Here is a 15563-nt window from a genome sequence, read left to right on the forward strand (position 1 = left end):
TCTTGTCTCTTTCATGTCAAATACACATGATTATGTGTTATAGAAAACACAAAATACAGGGAGATTATTCCTATGGAAAAACACTTAAAATTTCCTTCACTCAAGTTTCTTACTATGTCTAGTACCAAAGAGGAGTCAAAGACTGACTGTACCTCGAATTTATTTTCCCTTTTCTCTATAGAATGTCAGAAATGCCCATGAGGCTATAGGAGTGATTGCAGGATAAGCTATAGAGACATGAAGAGGATGGGAGCTGGTGGGGAGTGGAGAGTCATTGGATTTTTCTCTCTTGCATCTCAACAAACACAAGAAATTACTTCAATCTAATTCAACCTTTAAAAAGAAATGGTAAAGACAATGCCTTCATTGGCATCAATAACTATTTAATAACTCATAAAATTCGGAGGGACAGTTCTGTGGGAATCAAAATATGAGGATTTGCCCAGCTGACATTTATAAGGAAAGTGAGCTATGATTTTGCAAATGGTGGTTGTCTGTAAATACTCATCTCATTATTGTCTTATCTTTTATTTTACCCAATAAAGAAGCTGAATAAATTTACTATTTGAACCCATTCATTCATTCTTTCATTCATTCAGTATTTTATTGAAACAGCCTCAGAATTCTTATAAGTGCTAATTTATTTTTTAATTTACATAAATCTTTTAAAGAAATATAACACTTTAATGATCAGAGTAAAAATGAATATATAAATTAAGATAGAATAAGGAGAGGTGACATATAAATACATATGCGTATATCATTATATACTATATTTACTGTGCTTCCACTTATCAGAACAGTGTAGATTCGTTGATATGAGATTTGCTTACTCCAATAGACATTGGGATCAAGGTCAAGATCCTGATGGAAAGAAATTCAGTTTGGCTAGAAGCAGAGGAGGACACAACATGGGAGGTGATGGAAAGTAGAAGGGAGCCATGACAACGTCAGTAACTCGTTGAATCTAGTTGCTTAAAAAAGAAGCAAGAACAAGGCAGGAATCTGGAAGCCATGTGGCTTCCTTTACTAGAGATTATTTATATAGATGTGTACAGAATAGGGCTGTGGATGAAAACAGGGAAGGACCAGGAGGAAGAAAAGGACCGAGAGAAAAAGGCTTTCGAACTTCAGCCTGAGAATGAAAGGATAGAAGTCTATTGTGTAGGTAAGAAATGCCCCATCAGTTACAATAGTACCAATAGAAGTCAAGTTATACATCTTGAAGTGAATTACTTTGGAAACAAGTTACCCAACCCACAATAACAAATTACCCATCACAATATGTGATGGCACTATTTGATAGTTCTGTTTGAAAATCAAATTATTAATTTCATAGGAGATTTGATATCAGTTATTCAAGAAATTATAATCTGCTACACATGTACTATTATAAACATGTTTCCAAAGGTAAATAGATATTAAAAATAAAAGATATTCTAGGAAGTAAACTAATGATAACTTTTCTAGACTGGTTCGAGGATCTTGATAAAGCTGCCTTCTCCAGCTATGATATATTTGAGAACATAAAATTAAAGAGAGTTTCAAAGTGACTTGGGAGACACTGGAATAATATATAGATAAAATACTTCATATACATATATCATTTATAACTGTGTGTGAGTTCATTAAGTTGTATAGAATTTGGGTCTTGTTAATTTTGGTGTGTGATATTTAAATTTATTTGTAAATATTTTTAAAATAAAGTTTATAAAATTATACAAAAAGAATAACTCATACATTATTATTATATTGTCCTATTGTTTTTCATGGATCTATGAATTTACCATCCTTTACTATCTTTTCCTACTCAAGCAGAGTCCATGAATAATCTCTAATGATACAATTTGAGTTGTACTGTTGTATTAAGAGTCCCAAGACATGATATTAACTGTTTCATAATTCTTTAGTTCTTCAAGTCACTGATCTACCACATCTTCTTGTTTTTTTTTCTTTCTTTCTTGTGAATCATAGAATATATGGTACCTTCTTAGAATCTCACTTTCTTCTATAAAGCCTTTCTCCTACTCAATCTCCTGGGAAAACCTCTTAATGATTAAATCAAATTATCTACCTTACCATGCTGAATTGTTAGCAGTCACCATGGTTGGGAATATATTTCTCAACTGTTTTGAAATAAGTTTCATTGAAGTTTATACTCGTTAACTACAGTTGGGTCCTCTGGGTTACACTCTATGTTGGATCTCCTCCTTCCACACCCATTGTTCTTGTGGTTATTTTATACATTTGCTTTTTTCTTCACACTTTAAATGTCTCAGAGTTGAAGTCCTTGGAGCTTTACGATCTTTAGAGGCACCATTGGTATTTTTAAGAGTTAAAAATCTATCTATATGTAGACTTTAAAACCATTTATTTGTAGAACACTCCAAAACACTATTTTCCATCCTGAATTGACTCCTTAGTGAGACTCCATTCAGATACACATCTTGTACTCAACAGCCTTTCATCATCTCCACTAGGACACTTAACTAACATCTTAACTTGAAGATGTTTGAAACTGAGCTGTTGGGGTCCCTTCCTAACCTTGCTGCGCAGCAGATGGCTCCATCTTAAGAAGTAACAACTACATCCTTCCAACTACATCCATGCTTAGGTTGAAATCCCAGGGTTGTCCTTGGTACTTCCTTTTTTTTTTTTTTTTTTTTTTTTTTTTTTTTTTTTTTATTTCCCTACAACCCGTCAATGAATTGATCCACCTGGCTATGTTTTTATATTTGTGACAAAGCTGACCTCTTATCACCATCTCTGCCATCTCATCACCCATCTCAGATAACATCACCCTCATTATTGTCATCATCTCTAAGGTGCTCTTTCAGGCAGTGAGAATGACCCAATGAAAACTCATATTAGACCAGGCTACCCCACTTCTCACAGTCCTAATGGTTTCCTGTTTCATTCGTAAAAGAAAGTTCCCTGATTCTCAAATTTACTGGCCCTTGACTTCCTTCCTCTTTCCATTTCCTTCCTCACTTGTTGCAGGACCCCTCCTCAGGCTTTTAAAACACACCAAGCACATCTCAGTGACTGTATTGTCTGTCGGCTAGGTTAGACAGATTCCTCTCCAGACATCTCTTCAAACATTATTCAGTACTTATTTTCCCACCTTTGTCAAATCCCAGGTGAAAGAAAATTCTCTTAGCACTTTATCTGAAATAAGAGCCCCTCTATTTAGACACTCTCATCTTCCAATTTCTTAATCCTTTTTGATATTTTTCTTAGCATTTATAACATCTGAAAATTGCATCTTAGAAAGGTCTATACATTCGGCACAAGCGTGTATATAGACCATGTCTGCTTTGTTCCCAGATAGAGCCACAGAACTTAAAGCATTGCCTGGCATATGCTAATCACTCAGTAATTCTATTGAATGAGAAAATAAATGAGTGAATGATGATTCCAAAGCACCCTCCCTTGGGAGACAGAGAAAACACAGAGGAAAGTTATCTTTAAATTTATTCTTCTACCATTCAAATCCCAAGAGAGTCTGACTATATCCTGAACATTAAGCAGTTTAGAAAAACAGCACCACACAATAAGATATAACTGGGTTAGTGATTATATTAGCTGAGTGAATACATCTATGTACAGACCAGTTTAGCAGAAAAAAAGCAGGTTTCTGCAAATTGTTGTGCCTTTATGTTTTTAAATTTCAAATCACATTATAATGTATAATATAACAGGCATGTGTTATTACTGCTGTAAACAGAGCTGAAGTTTTTAAAGCACACATACATGAATACATGATGTGAGGGGGCAAGCACAGGCAACAAATTTATCAAGATTCTCCTGTACCAGGCACCTTATGTGAGGAGGTAAAGTGAAAGAGGTCGAGTCATGCATGAGTGTGATTGACGCTCAGAGCCAAATACTTTGTTGAGTTGGTCTCGCCTTGCATTGTAGGAAAGTCAGAAGCATCCCTAGCCTTAGAAACAGTAGAAAACCCCAATGTGCAATAATCAAATATGTCTTCCACCATGGACTAGTGATCTACTAGGAAGATACTTACATTTACATTTACAATTATGTCTAGATCTATAACATATATGGTATATGTTTCATCATGCAATGTGCTTATGATAATGAGGTACTTATTTGTGGCCAGTTAGGACTAGGGCAGGCTAGAGATGCTTCAGAGAAGGAGAGAGCTCATAGTTGGTTTTCCATGGCAAATGAGGCCCACACCCCTCTGAAGTTTTCCACAAGGTTTCTTCTGACTGAAACTGGCTGTGGAAGACCTCAGCAGATAAGAATCACAGGAAAGCAAAAAGTTGGAGACAAAGTCAACTGAAGAAAATTAATGTCAGGAAGAAGAGCAGATTGCATTTTCCTTCTATGTCTTCTTTTCCCTTATTATCTTCATAATTATAATATTACATCACCCATACTACTATAACAATGACAACAAAATACACTCTAGGTGTACTTTTTTCAAACAAGGAAAGCCTATTCAAATCCAAAGCTGCTGAAAATTCATTTCAGTCATTCACATGGAAAGGAATTGGGAAAGTCACTTTAGAAAAAAGGCAATGGAATAATAATTGTGGGAATCTTTTCCCTTCATTGAACTAACAGTGTGACACTTCCTCTGAGATCTTTCCCAAGGTGACAATAAAGAAACTCTAGAATTCTCTTCATTTTTCTTCACTCCACTCTGTCTTGCCTCCTTATATAGCTACTGAGCATCTTCTGCCCATTTTTAATGATCTCTATTAGTTGGCTTCTTCATGCTTCTGGAATGTGTTTGCCACTAATTAGTGCTCTGACCTCAACAAACTAGAGGATACAGAGTTGAACTCATGTCAAGAGGCCTTTTGTATGTTAAGTGTAAAAGAGAATAAAAGGGCATCAGTTCCCTCTGTCTTCTTTCTTCTTTATTTCTTTGGTTCTAGTCCATAGATTTGCATATCATGGATGGGGATGCTTTGACTGCTGTCTTATAAATCATGAGCACAGATCAACTTCTGATATTCTGAACCTACAGCAGGTTGGTTCCTACTTATTTTCTCAAATTCTCAGTCTGGATGGTTTTCCCTCCAAAGAGCACCCTCAATATCCCAATTCAAAGTACATCTTGAGGCATTAAGATAATAGTTTAAACACTATCATTTTCCCTTTCTCATCTGCTGACCAACTTTCTCCTTTTCCCTATATGCTTCAAATATAAATTCAGCATTGACTGCAACTTTAAAAACAGTAGAAGAAAGCTCTCCTGGTATTTTATCAAGAAGATTAAACCAAGTTCAGATTTTGTCAAGAGATGTTTCATGGAAAATAAAATAAGAAACAAGGAAGAAGACATATGCCCAACAGCAAAGACTGGAAAACAAGACACACCTGTTACAAAGGACATTTAAAGAAAATTGGTGAAGAAATTAAAAAAGGGTCTTCATGTTTCCTGAAAAAATCTTCATTCTGTGAATGACAGATGCTAGCTGGAGTGGGCCATTCATGACTTACAGATGAGCTACTGCCCATTTTAATTTAAAGAAAGTGATAGGACTATTACTTTAGAACATGATCAATACTTAATCAAGACCAGATCTTCATGGATATTTTTTCACATTCATTAGAAACCATGTTTGGAATCATAAACTCTAAGGCATTTCTTTTGTCAGAAAATGAAATGGGCACCATATAAAGAGTCTGCCCTTCTGGCTTCATAAGAAGCACCATTGAGACCCACTGCCAGTGGCTTTTCTTGTTTTCAACACCAAGGAGCGTAAGTGAAGTGTTATGCTCAAATTCCTGATCTACCCAAGAAACTAAACTATTGTAGTTCCTACTCATACATTAGTTTTTCAGAAAACAAAATTTGCAGCATCTTTAAGTGCAGTTGAATCTCTGAGTGAAGTCATTTTTCATATATATATAAAACATTCTCAGTCCTCACTGATGCATTGGCTGGGATCAGTCAACATGCCTCACCGATAAGCTGATGGGTACACTTCACAGATATTCCAGATTCATACAGTGCAATGTTTCACAACACATAACACCATGAGATCACTGTATGAATCCAAGAATTCCTACCTCGCTTGTGGTTTGCAACTTGAACAGAAGAAACTGTTGACAAAGCTAATTTGGGAGCAACTGCATAGGTTTAAAAAAATGAACAGTAAATTAGAAACAGTGAAACGTTCCAACTGTAATTAATACCTTATTACCAACCCATTCTGTGGAGCCCTAAGTGAAGAGACTATTCATATATTTTCTTCCTGGGAATCTGCTGCAATTACAAGGAAGGCATCTATTTGTCTGAAAATGGTTCAACATTGTCATTAGTGATAAAGTCTAGAAGCTTACTTTTTTAGGGGGAAGGAGAAATAGCATTTAAATCAAGAGTTCAGTGAGCAAAGCTTATCCTCATCACAATATGGATGTTAGGATCCCTGAATATCCGGCATCATAAGTAGCTGTTGTATTGTTGGGATAATGAACAATATCAATGCCTCAGTTTATCATGTCTCTCTGTCTCTCTACATATGAGCCAGCTAGACCATTTGTTGTTGTTGAACTCTCTAGATGTCAGTTCAGAGTCAAGTGGTCAACTATTCAGCTGTATTTGATCTCAGAGGCACCTTGAACATGGATCCCTTTAAAAACTGTGGTTTTCTTTTCCCCCTCAGTGTATTGCATCTGTGCTGTGTACTTTGTTAATGATAGGGTTCTCTTCCTAAGGAAGCCTGCTGTTTCTTTTCCAATTATTGATGATGAACTGCTTGGGTAAATAACAAGAAACAGAATAGAGGCTGAGGGTCTTTGTAGATGTTGGCAAGAAAAATTATAGTTCCACAAAAATGGCCTCTGCTAGACAGAGTGCCTTTCACTAGTATTTCAAGTTTAAGCTCTAAATCCAGTTGCGTTACATTTTAAAGCAGATTCATTTGAGCTCCTTGTCCAAATCCAAAAAGTACAATTGGCCGTCTCTAATGACAGTTCTGAAAGTTTTGGTCCCAAGACACCAAAAACATAGCAAAATGATCAAATGGGTCCATTTCAGGATTTGAACAAAGCATAGTCTCACTCGGATCAAAACTCAGTGCGGAGAAGTACCAAGCTTAGGTCCTTTCCTACATATTTGTTGGAATTCTGAATTCAGTGGTAAATACTGTGTGCCATTTCAAAGATACTCTCAGGGAACATGCCAAGGAAAAAACCCACTACCTCCACCCTTTCCTCAGAGAATTATATTAACAGGGAGGGGCTTGATCTGTATTTCTTTTCCCACATATGTACCCAGAAACTTGAAGAAATTCATTTAGAGCAGATGATTAAGGTAATTCTATTTGCTAGTAATATATGTATCTAGGACAGTCTCAATTTCATCACTGATAGTGGACTGAAAATGCAGCCCTTCCAATTTGACTCCTCAACAAATTGCTAATATATTTTGTTTTGTTTAGTAGCTATTTCCTGGTTCCTCCTTTTGCTCATTTCCTCCTCCATCTGTATTCATTAGAGTTCAAAAGGAACATCCTGTCTATAACTAAGGAAGGCAGAAGTCAGTGATGAGTGTTTTATTTTTGGAGAAAGAAGGCAAAAGAACACTGCTTTCTATTTGAGATAAGCGCCTATTTATATACAAACGCATGCACATACAGGCGAGATGTCAGTGTGAATCTAACATTACCCTGCAACTTAAGGAGTTCATCATCCATCTGAAAAGTTCTATTTCTACATAATCCTACTGTGAGTTTCCTCTGTCCCATTTTCCTGCTTCCCCTTCTTTCTACTCTCCCTCCCTCCTTTCTCTCCTTCCTTCCTTCCCTTCCCCTCCCTTCTCTCCTTCCTTCCTTCCTTCCTTCCTTCCTTCCTTCCTTCCTTCCTTCCTTCCTTCCTTCCTTCCTTCCTTCCTTATGATGTTATTAACCATAAAATAATTACTGTTCTTAGAACAGACAGAAGCCAGTATGTTTTTTTTAAAGCCAATAATAAAAAAGTGAATGTTCATTGGTAAAGGAGATGGAGGGAAAATCCCAACAAGAAAATTTATTAGAATGTGTATGTATGCATCATCATAGATACGTGAGAGAGGAGAGAGAAGAATGGTAGAGAGAGGGAGGGAGGTGAGGGAGGGAAGGAAGGAGGGAGGAAGGGAGAAAGAGAGAGAGAGAACACTAAAGTTTTCAAAGTCAATAATAGAGCAATAGTAAAAGAAAGCAGACCTGCTGGGAGATTCAGTGCTGCCTTAATCTATTTATTCTGACCCTCAAAACAATGAAAGCACCTGTGGGTTACTTAAGACAAGTGAAAGGGAAGGAAGGAGTTCATGGTGCCCATTAACTTTTAAGATTTACACCCACGCTGTGATGACAACTAAACTCTAGGCTTTTCTTGGGAGCCTGTCAATATAAATTTGTTCAAGACTTATAAATTCTGTGCCATCTCCTCCTGCCCACCCCACCTTTACCACAACATTGGCTGGACAATCTTCGTATTAGGAAAAAAAGTTCCAAATTATGATTTGTTCAAAGACAAGGTATTCATGGTAATGCTCTATTTAGTATTAAGATGGTATGTAGGATTTTTTCCCCCCAAACGTGGGATTTTTCTATCAGTAGGAATTTTAGACGCTCCTACCTTGTTTTGGGTTAGAAACCTCAAGGGAAGAAATATTCGGCCATATCCTATTAAACTTTGGAGGAGCTGCATGCATCGGGAAAAATCAGGGCATGTTATTTTCAACTATGATGTCATTTGGTCCAAACAAAAATATATCTCTATGGACAAAGACACGAACCACACACCTGTTTTTTAAACTTGGCTGTGATGCACTTAAACAAAACATGACTTCCACACCAAACAAGAGCAAGCAATTGACGACTCCCAAAACATTGAATGGACATTGTTTATATAGCCACTTCTTTAACAAAGCTTTGCATTTACTTTGGAAATAAGTAGAATGTTTTTACACAAATAACCAAATAGGGACTTCAGCGATCCAAACTGATAGGTAAAGTTGGAGCCTGAAGCTAGAAGATAACACTGAAGAAATCATTTCTCACTTGAAGCTTCCATTCTACTCAATTTATATTTACAGATATGAACTGGTTGCATTAGTCTTTCATGAGAGATTCTCTGTGGTATGTTTTAAGTGTGAGCCATTATCTCTGACAGGAAGTGGATCTATTTCCTGTTTTTATGCATGCAATTTCTCAGAGAAAGAGAGAAGAGATTACTGATGGTTCTTGCTAAAGAACAGCACAAGGGTCTTCCAATCACATCTAAGCCTTGTATGTATACCAATACAATATTTTCATGACATTTTTGCCTTGAAATACATTTCTAAAGTACTTGTTATAAACCAGAAGTAATCAAGGACATGTTTTTTGTTTTTGTTTGTTTGTTTGTTTTTTAAGACAGGGTTTCTCTGTGTAGCTTTGCACCTTTCCTGGAACTCACTCTGTAGCCCAGGCTGACCTTGAACTCACAGAGATCCCCCTGCCTCTGCCTTCCAAATGCTGGGATTAAAGGTGTGCACCACCACCACCACCACCGCCCGGCTATGACAAGGTTTTATTTAATAATATCAATTCCATTTTAGGTCCAGAAGGGAAGAAGGGAAGAAACCCTCCACATTTAAGAGTTGATGTTCTGAATCTGGTTGGTAGTTTTGTTAAGTAAAGAAGCTATTTCATGACTGAATCTCATTCATTAAATCCAGCTCAGAAACACACTTGTGTCTCATCCTTTGGGATCACCCAGTCCTCAGGGCAGTTGTGACTCTGTCCTGCCTCAGCACATTACTGAGGGTGATCCTGACTTCTCATTGGTAATGTGGACTGGAATGAGTTTTAATAATGCTAGCTAAAATTTTATAGATCTACTTTTTGTTTCCCTGATTAGATTGGATCTCTTCAAAGAAGGACAAAGCCTTTGAGAGACCTGCAGTAAGCATCTGATAATTGAGAAATTGATATCAAGTGGCTGGGCTACTGTAAACAGGTATTATCAGATTGTTTCCTCTATCATTAGATTATAGCAAATATAACGTTCTAGCAAGACATGGAACTTTCATATTCCTCTGAATAACTTGTTGGGAAAGCTGATCTCATAGACCCATTGGTGCCACTGCCCTACCCTCCTCCGCTTTCAAGTATGTGGATGCCCAAACAAAGAAAGCCGTAATTAAGATTACTACATCTATTAAAGTTTATGACCAGAGAAAGAACGTTATTTTTCTGTCTTTGTATCTGGGCATTGTTAAATAACCAAACACTTGGTAACATGTATGCTAAAAACATGGGTGATCCATCGGATGCTGATTTTCATGTCACCATTTTGACATTGGGTAGGTACTGAATTAGTGGAAGAAGTCTAATGGCTTTTGATGATCAGCTTTGGGAAGTTGTACATCTACATTTTGAGAGAATTAGGCCAAAATGGTTTTTTAAAAATACTTCAATTAACTAGCTGGATTTTAGTTAGTCATATTATTAGCACCAGATTTAGTTATAAGTTCAGTGAGAGGCAAGTAAAGGCCATTGGTGGGGGAACTATTGATAACTGTAATGGTTAGTATTTAATGGCCTTGTCTTGACGAAAGGAACCCAACCATCTAGTTTATTAATCTGTCAAAAAACTTTTATTAAATATTTTAAGCAATTTTTTTCAGACATGATAGTGCATGCCTATAATCTGAGCACCTGGGAAATAAAGACAGGAAAGTTTTCATGAGTTAAATCTGAGCCTAGACTGCCCAGTCAATCCTAGGCCAGCTGCAAGTCATGAAGTGAAAGTCTATCTTAAGGAATGAAAGAAATTTAAGCAATTTTATATGTTTATAAATAAATTTTAGCAATTAATTTCATGAATTAAATTTTATTCCCTATTCAAATATATTAAACATCTACTATGTTTTAGGTTAGGTCTTTCCTCAGCTTTTGTGATTTTTTTTTTCTGGGAATTTGAGGTTGCAGTTTATTGGTCTTTCTTCAACTTAACAAAAATGGTGTAGATCATTTATCTGCCCTGCATGGGATTCTCGCGGTGGACATAGTTATTTTGTTCTCTACATATATTTCTGCACAGAGTATTATTTCCTCTGTATTGTGTCACTAAGATAGTTTCCTGGGCAAGGGAAACAACCGTTGTTTCCTGATAATGTAATTAGAGAATTTTTCCTAATAGATGTTGTTATGTAGGGTTGCTAACCTTCCTGAATGATGAACAAGTCCTTATCCAATCTTCCAATGGGGCAAATAGTATATGCTATTTTTTTTTTAAGGAGTAAAAGCATCCCGAGAAATCAGTATTAATATATGTGGCTTCCAAACTTTAATATGTGGTTACTGTCTATTCATATATGTTTAGATATTTGGCCAAACATGAGATTTTTAAAGAAAACTTGATATCTCATCTTATATTTTAGGAAATATTTTGTTTTATAATTGCAAGGCCAACTTAGAAAGCAATAAAAATGATCATACTACTCTCTCATTCTTTTGCTTCTCTTAAGATCCTGGCAGTAAGCTAAATATTCAATAAATACTAACAAATATTTAATCCCTGAAGGAAATTAGCCTCATTGGAAAGTATACAGATACTATAATTGAGACGAGTTCCATCTTATCAAATCTAAATGTAATGATGCCTCTGAGAATTCTTAGCCATTGGGCTACTTGTTACAAACAGATAAACAGTGCAGATAGCACAATCTTATACTATACCAAAAGACCTTGTATTGTATTAAGAAAACTACTGCAAATTTATTGATTTCATTTTATTCCCCAATCAGATAGGAGAATCTCCAAGTCTCAGAGTGGTGCTTCATTACGAGGCAAATGGCCCAGAGAGTCATAAGATGAGGAATTCGGTCTTAGCTGTACCACTTAGGAGCTATCTGGCTGTTAATTTGCCTGAATTCCATTTTTCTTATACTTAAGACAAAGATGCTGGAGAAGTGGTCTCCAAGATTTCTTTTAGATGACCAGTTCTGTCACTCCAGTGGCTCCCTCATGGCTTAACAAGATCATCCTGAAGTTTACGGAAGCATGAAGCCTATTGGGATGACACGTTTGCCCTCTAGAGTTCCCTCCCTAAGAGGGAATGACTGCTGCATGCTTTGGTTATGAGCCTTTTCACTACCACAGTAACTCCTTCATCTGAGTTTAAAATGCACCACTGGGGAGAGAGAACCATTTGCAGATGGTCAAACACTCAGGAATAAACTTCTGTGACACTGGGCCATATGGGACAAGAGACTGATGTCTTGCTATGATGTCTCCTTAGCTGGACTTCAAAGCCTACCTATGTATACGATAAGGAGAATATAACATATATACCACAAAAGGCATATTTAAAGATAAGCAATATGATAATATTTGCAATATCCATAGGTTACAATTATCCTATTAGTATTTTTTATTTCAAATTTTATTTTTAAGAGCCTAGAAAATAACTATTTAAGGGAAATTTATATGAAATATGGTACACATAAACAGATCTCAGACTGAAACTCAAATTCTACCACTTTACAAGTTCTTAACTTCTCTAAACCTAAGTTTTCTCATTGGTAAGATGGAGAAGATGGAGTTATGTGTTATGGAAGCTGCATTGCAGTGATCATCCGGTAGCTATCAACTCTTTTCTATTTGTGAGTACCGTGTAATGGAGATCAATAATATAGTATAAATTCTTCCAGACTCAAAGTATAAAGAAGAACGTGCTCCCCTATTTTTTTTTTGTCTTCATTTTTCCCAAAGCAAATTATTCTGACCTGCCTAAAGCTCATTAAGATGTAGCTTGCTCTAGAGAATAATCTGGTTCTAGACTGTATCAATGGTTCTATACTAGTTCTATACTGTTTAGAATGAAGCAAATTATCTCCCAAACTATGATAAATACTAGATTTCAACCTTTCACAATATAAGGATGGTAATTTGCACATTTCTGTTTGGAAACTCATTAACTTAGCACATGATTCAGATAAGTAGTTTTTCTGAATTCTTTTTGTTAACAAAACTCTTGTGAAAAATTGTAAAACAATTTAGTTGTAACACTTGAAATCTATTTTCACGAATTGGAAACAAAATATAAAACTCAGAATCTGGAAGAACATTTTTTTTCTCAACTTTGTGCCCCAAGGGAAGGTCTCTGCACTGTAAATTGAAAAGAACTATGCTAGAACTGCTAAAGCTGACCATCTAGTTCCAACACCGTAGGGAATCAAGCTGGAAAGAAGTCTTGAAACAGAAACTAAGGAGTTTTGATTTATAGAATCATGTTTTGAAGGTAAGATTGCCTTAGATTATTACATCCCATGATATTCACTAAGCAGAAACCGAAAGTGAGTTTCATTTTACTTGTGGACAGTCTTTAAGGACCGAGAAAACTGACTGTCCTTTCCAATCAAGGAGAAAATTTACTGACTTTTTCTAGAATATTCATAGCATACTATCTTGTACTATGGTGTTTTAAATAACCGGGAGGCTATTTCTAAGGCCATGGTGAAGGTTTAAGGTAGGAATTGGAAACTAGACATCAGTTGATTCATGTGTAAGATGAAGTTAGATGAGTTGGGCTTCAAATATATTAACAGTACTAATGTTAATATAATATTTTGATTCTGAAACATCACCATAATATAAGCTGGTACTTGAAAGATGCTGGTGAACCATTATGAAACACGTGTCCAAGGTATTATGGAAAATTGGGTGGAAATTTTATCACAGGCCCTTTTTGTATTTATATAATAATCATTGCTATTTTTCCTTGGGAAATCTTGAAATAGTACTATCGATGACCTTAAAAGTGTCTATAGAAGGCTCCAAGGCTCTTCAGGAGAAATTCTCTTAGATGTTATATTGCCGTCTTCACAGATACCAGCCTGCTTCTGAGAAATGCAGCATCATTTGATGGGAAAGATGAATTTAATGTCATAGTAGGAGGACTATCCTTGAGATGGCACAGTTACCTGTATTTTACTGTAAGCAACTATTTCAACAGATAAAAAGGTTGTTTTATTCTCTCAGAGTCTATGTAAGCATCTTACATAATTTGCATAGCTCTCATACTGCTTTGTACTCTACAACAGCCCAACATTTATATACTTGCACTCTGCTGTGTGTGCTGGGGAGTTGTATGATGGTAGAAGAAGCACGTGCTTTGATGGGGTTAGAGCTGGTGATCCTTTTTTCTCATTCACCAAGCTTATATGTTCTGCTGACAGCACAGTGAAGTGCCAGCAAAATAACTTCCATTTTTCTCCAAACTCTGTGTTTCTTTGTGCAGAAATGGGTTAATTCAGGAATCAAGGGGTTTTTTAACTACATAGAAATAGTCTTAGCAGGAGTCAATAAATCCAGATTTCTTTTCCTTTATGTAATTGTTTTCACTTCATTTAATGCTGTGACATTAGATAGACAGTCCTGCTCATAGTACATTGGGAAAGCCACTCTGAGTCTCAGATTTACCATTTGTAGGACAGCAGTCTATAGAAGCTTGGGGGACATAGCCCTATAATTCAAATCACATATCTATGTATAACTTATCCAAAGAGGTGGAATGGTCAGTTGGTCGGCTACCCATTGGTACTCCAAAAAGACGTATGATCCAAGAAAACTTCAATTGGCACACTCTGAAAGGGGCTTCTGCAGGATAGGGATTCACAGTAATCAGTTTGAGGGTTCATTATAGAAACCTTGGTATATCTTCCATCTAGAAAACATCCTATCCTACAAAGACAACTAGCAAAGGTAGAGATTTTAGCTCACACTTAAAAAATGGATTGACATTCTAAAATTGAGTAAGTGAAAGTTAAAACTAAAAAAGTCAATTTGCTCAAGATGGGCAATTGTTGTCAATTAAAATTGGTAAGCCTCTCAAATTCTTGTTGTAAGTGGAAGATTCTTACCCTCTTGCTGGAATATTTGATTTTTTTTTTCAGGATTAAAAAGGCAGCTATGTCCTAATGTTCATTCAATTTTAGGATAACAACAAAGGTTCCATGAATATGAAATGCTAGTTACACAAATATGAAATGGATCTGTGATGAGGATACTGGGTACATGATAAACAGTCCCAAAAGGCATTACACCTGAGACCTTAGCTTTCTTTCTAGAACATCAGCAAACAGTTCAAAATTAATGTAGCGCACCATGCAATTTGCCATGTTGCTACACTAGCCTGATGATTTTTCCCTCATTATATAAAATCTAATTAGTTAAAGGGCAATTCAATGGAACTTTTATTTGGGGGATTTAGAAGTATTAAAACAAGGGGGAAAATCAAACAGACACTGCAGCTCTCTGAGTAGAGTGAACATGATTATTAATAACCCTTGGGTGGGCAAATGATTAACCTTGTTATTTTTCCTTCTCACCATTCAAATTTATACAACAAATTATCACTGCACAAAAATATTTGGATGCTGTACGGAAAACAACTTTTACAAGGTCTCCAACTGGCATCAAATATTCTCAAGTATGAAAACATCTCTGGGCTTTCTCAACAGGCTGATGGATCCCTGCAGGTAGCATTTCCCTTGTTTAATAGTCCTGCCAATTAAATCAAATTAGAGATGAATTTTTAACTCTGTGATG

The 15563-nt window shown here is 36.1% G+C and overlaps 1 protein-coding gene across 1 annotated transcript in view; it reads right to left on the reverse strand.

The window, feature by feature from the left end:
- Ntng1 (netrin G1) overlaps positions 1-15563 on the reverse strand; it is a 334636-nt gene that overhangs the window by 55515 nt on the left and 263558 nt on the right.

This window comes from Peromyscus leucopus, chromosome 6 (assembly GCF_004664715.2).
Source record: "Peromyscus leucopus breed LL Stock chromosome 6, UCI_PerLeu_2.1, whole genome shotgun sequence".
NCBI lineage: Eukaryota > Metazoa > Chordata > Mammalia > Rodentia > Cricetidae > Peromyscus > Peromyscus leucopus.